The following is a 5000-nucleotide window of genomic DNA, read 5'->3' as shown; positions in this document are numbered from 1 at the left end:
CTGGGATCTCTCCTCACAAGGGGATTGTGGTGTGTGTCGTGTAAACTGTTGATGTCACCATCTTGGCAGGTCTGTTAGGTGTACATGCGTGTGTGTGTGTGTGTGTGTGTGTGTACGTGTGTGTGTGTGTGTGTGTGTGTGTGTGAGTCTGTCCTCTTTCTTTGTATGGCTCTGTGCATAGAGACAACCCTGCTGCACCAGACTACACCTCTGACGACACGAGTACTGTGTGTGTGTGTGTGTGTGGTGTGTGTGTGTGTGTGTGTGTGTTGTGCGTGTGTGACAGGGCGAGCTGCACTGCCTTATCAGGAGGTGAGAGAGAGAGAGAGGAGGGTCACATGAAGCTGGTAAATAACAGCAGTGACCCTGTGACACAGATCCTCCAGGCCAACAAACTGCAGTGGCTTCCTGTCTCGCGCTCTGATTGGCTGAGAGGCGCGGCGGCGGTGATGACTGACGGACGGTCTGAAGCTTCCTGTCTCGTCGTCGGGGAGGCGGGGCTTTGTCCGAAAGCTCACATGAAATTAGAAAGTTAAGTTTAGAAAGCAGAAAGCCCAAACAGCTGTTCACCTGAGGTTATGACATCACGGCCCGGACGAACGCTCTGCTCTGATTGGTCGGCAGATCAGCTCTGCAGAACGGGACGAAGCTTTGGCTGTGACTTTTATTTTGTTAACAGAAATCTGACATGAAAACGCTCTCCGTGTTTCCTGTCAGGTCAGTAATCAGATTACTCTCCGCTCTGTGGGTTGCCATGGAAACAGAAAGCTTGTCTCTATATTCAGGTTAAAGGGGTGTGAAGGGACGCCGGTTAGCACAGGTGGATTTCTGCTGGAGAAACCGGATCACTGTTGCCATGGAAACCCTCACCCGCGTTCCTGAACGGCTCAATGCGACACGCCGTGAAGTGTGTGACCTCACCGCGCGTTCTCTTGGGTTCTGCTGCTCGTTAGTTAGTTTTTTTACGTTCTCGTGTTTTACGCTGCTTCGCCGTCCACAAACTGGCAAGGGCTTTTATTTTGAAGTTTGCGATGGCTTTGGTGTACGCGCTTTAAAGTGACTTTGGTTTTAAAACTGTTGATTATCGTTGGTGAGCTGATGAGTAAAACACCCCTTTGACCAATCAGAGAGCAGAGCCAATCAGAGAGCAGAGCCAATCAGAGAGCAGAGTCAATCAGAGAGCAGAGCCAATCAGAAACGCAAAAGCCATCAGAAAGCAGAGCCAATCAGAAAGCAGAAGCCAATCAGAGAGCAGAGCCAATCAGAGAGCAGAGCCAATCAGCTCTCTGCCTTTTCATTCAGATCCTCTCAAAGCTTTTGAGATCTGCTGCTGAGGTGAACACATGAACACATGAACACGTGAACACCACGAGCGCAAGCTGCCGTGTCCCTGGTTTCCATGGTAACCACACCTCACATAAAGAAAGGTAAGGTAACATGACATAATGTAACGTAACGTGTGGCCGCTACACGTTACGTTACGTGAACGTGTGACCTCAGGCTCCCTCACGTACCTCGTGCCTCATGTTGCACCACCTCACAGAACATGGCATGATGATGCTTCACATGATGTTACATGAATTCATGTCACCTCACGTCACGTCACATGACCTGACCTCAAGTTCAATGACATCATGTGACCTTTCCACGCACTCGGTCCATTTCATGACTTTACCTTAATATGTATGTTAGCTCTGTGGTTCCCAGCCTTTCTCTCTGAGAACCCAAATGTTCATCATTGCAGACTTTGGCAACCGCAGATAATATCAATTTATTTATTTTATTTTTTATTCAAACTAATTATGAGCTTTTAACCCTTTTTATTTTAAGTGTTTTTTGTTTTTTGTCACAAATAAATGAAATACTAACACATGACTAAAAAAAAAAAAAAAAAAAATTATCACACCCCTCAAAATCAGAGGGCTCGGCACCTCCTTGGTTGGGAACTGCTGTGTTAGGGGTGGGGGTGGCAGTGTGTGTGTGTGTGTGTGTGTGTGTGTGTGTGTGTGTGTGTGTAAAAACAAGATTTGATCTCTTCAGCTGAGACGCTGCTACTTGCTAATATAAGACTTTTCTTTTTTTTTAATAGAGTAACAAGATCCATGTTGAAGTGTGTGTCTGTGGCTCAGCCTGTGGCTAATGAGTGTAACTCAGTCAGCAGTGTGTGTGTGTGTGGTATGTGTGTGTGTGTGTGTTGTGTGTTGGGGATCAGACACAGACACAGCTGAGAATGGAGACCCGGTGGACTCGGGGGATTGGGCCGCTCCCTGCAGAGCGGCTGGTGGGGCTGACCTGGGGTCAGAGGTCACTGTGAAGAGGAGCTGGTCATGTGACAAGGAAGCCGTGGCTCCGCTGATTGGTGGGCGGGGCCACAGGAGGCGTGCGCTCCTCTGACCACTTGCTGCTTTAACGATGTCTTCCTAAACATGAAACAAACTTTTGCACGTTGCCACATTTTTTAAAATCTTTTTTTTTTTCCCACAAAAACCTCTGATCTCTGATCTGTGAAGGAACATTCATCATGTTCTGTGAAATATTTAGTAAAAGTGTTTTGAAAGTATAAAACCTTTTTTAATTTATTGTTTTTGAATCAGTTTGAATGATTCATTGACTGATAATTCTGCAGGAAATCTTAGAAAGATGCTGATGTGACAGAGTGAGGAACTGAAGTCAGCTCTGTCCGACCACAACACACACACACACAACACACACACACACACACAACACACACACACAGACTGCTGACAGTGTGTGTGTGTGTGTGTGTTTGAAGCTGCAGCCAAGCTCTTGTTCAGTTATGTGTGTTGGCGTGTGTGTGTGTGTGTGTGTGTGTGTGTGTGTGTGTGTGTGTGTGTGCTCTGTTAAGTGTGGCATTTACAGTAATAATAACCTGTTAGTTCAACACTGATCCTCAATCAGTCTGAACACATAGTCTCACACTTGTGCCCCTGTGTGTGTGTGTGTGTGTGTGTGTGTGTGTGTGTGTGTGTGTGTGTGTGTGTGACAGACAGAAATGTCTGGAGCTGCTAATGCTATAATCCCCATAGGATGCAATGTAAGAATCCCACACGGCAGTGGGCCACATGATATGTGTGTGTGTGTGTGTGTGTGTGAGTTGTGTGTGTGTGTGGCCCCTCACTTCAGTCACAGATGTAGAGCAGGTCCGATACTGAACTAAATTTAAAGAGCGAATCTGTCAAAGTAAAGTTTTTGGCTGTGACTTTTATTTTGTTACAGAAATCTCGCGTTCCTGAGCAGCTGGTCACGTGTGAGCATGTGCACCCTGGACACGTCACGTTAGGTTAAACATGTGACTACACGGATCTCTGTTGCATGACTTGATGTTTGTGGTTCTGTTCTGCTACTTAACCACTTAGCTCACGTTCTACTACTCTGTGTTCTGCTACTTTACCCTATGTCATGTTACATTATGTCATGTAACATTCTGTCATGTTCTTTATGTCATGTTACTTTATGTCATGTAACAATTATGTCATGTTAATTATGTCATGTTACTTTATGTCATGTAACATTATGTCATGTAACATTATGTCATGTTACATTATGTCATGTTGCATTATGTCATGTTACAATATGTCATGTAACATTATTGTCATGTTACATATGTCATGTTACTTTATGTCATGTAACCATTAGTCATGTAACTTATGACATGTTACTTTATGTCATGTAACATTATGTCATGTAACATTATGTCATGTAACATTATGTCATGTTGCATTATGTCATGTTACATTATGTCATGTTACTTATGTCATGTAACATTATGTCATGTAACTTATGTCATGTAACATTATGTCATGTTGCATTATGTCATGTTACAATATGTCATGTTACAATATGTCATGTTTGCATTATGTCATGTTACATTATGTCATGGTAACTTATGTCATGTAGCATCATGTCATGTAAACATTATGTCATGTTACATTATGTCATGTGGCATTATGTCATGTTACAATATGTCATGTTACATTATGTCATGTTACATTAGTCATGTAACATTAGTCATGTTGCATTATGTCATGTTACAATATGTCATGTGGCATTATTCATGTTACATTATGTCATGTTACAATATGTCATGTTGCATTATGTCATGTTGCATTATGTCATGTTACATTATGTCATGTTACTTTATGTCATGTAACATTATGTCATGTAACATTATGTCATGTTACATTATGTCATGTTGCCTTATGTCATGTTACAATATGTCATGTTGCATTATGTCATGTTACATTATGTCATGTTACAATATGTCATGTTACATTATGTCATGTTACATTATGTCATGTTGCATTATGTCATGTTACAATATGTCATGTTACAATATGTCATGCTGCATTATGTCATGCTACATTATGTCATGTTACAATATGTCATGCTGCATTATGTCATGTTACATTATGTCATGTTACAATATGTCATGTTACATGATATCATGTTACATTATGTCATGTTACATTATGTCATGTTGCATTATGTCATGTAATATTATGTCATGTTGCATTATGTCATGTAACATTATGTCATGTCATGTTGCATTATGTCATGCTACATTATGTCATGTTACATTATGTGATGTTACATTATGTCATGTTACATTATGTCATGTTGCATTATGTCATGTCATGTTGCATTATGTCATGCTACATTATGTCATGTTACATTATGTGATGTTACCTTATGTCATGTTGCATTATGTCATGTTACATTATGTCATGTTGCATTATGTCATGTTACATTATGTCATGTCATGTTGCATTATGTCATGCTACATTATGTCATGTCATGTTGCATTATGTCATGTTACATTATGTCATGTCATGTTGCATTATGTCATGCTACATTATGTCATGTTACATTATGTGATGTTACATTATGTCATGTTACATTATGTCATGTTGCATTATGTCATGCTACATTATGTCATGTTACATTATGTGATGTTACCTTATGTCATGTTGCATTATGTC

The sequence above is a fragment of the Myripristis murdjan genome, chromosome 19, assembly GCF_902150065.1.
Source record: "Myripristis murdjan chromosome 19, fMyrMur1.1, whole genome shotgun sequence".
In the NCBI taxonomy this organism is placed as follows: domain Eukaryota; kingdom Metazoa; phylum Chordata; class Actinopteri; order Holocentriformes; family Holocentridae; genus Myripristis; species Myripristis murdjan.
This window is presented reverse-complemented; position numbering follows the sequence as displayed.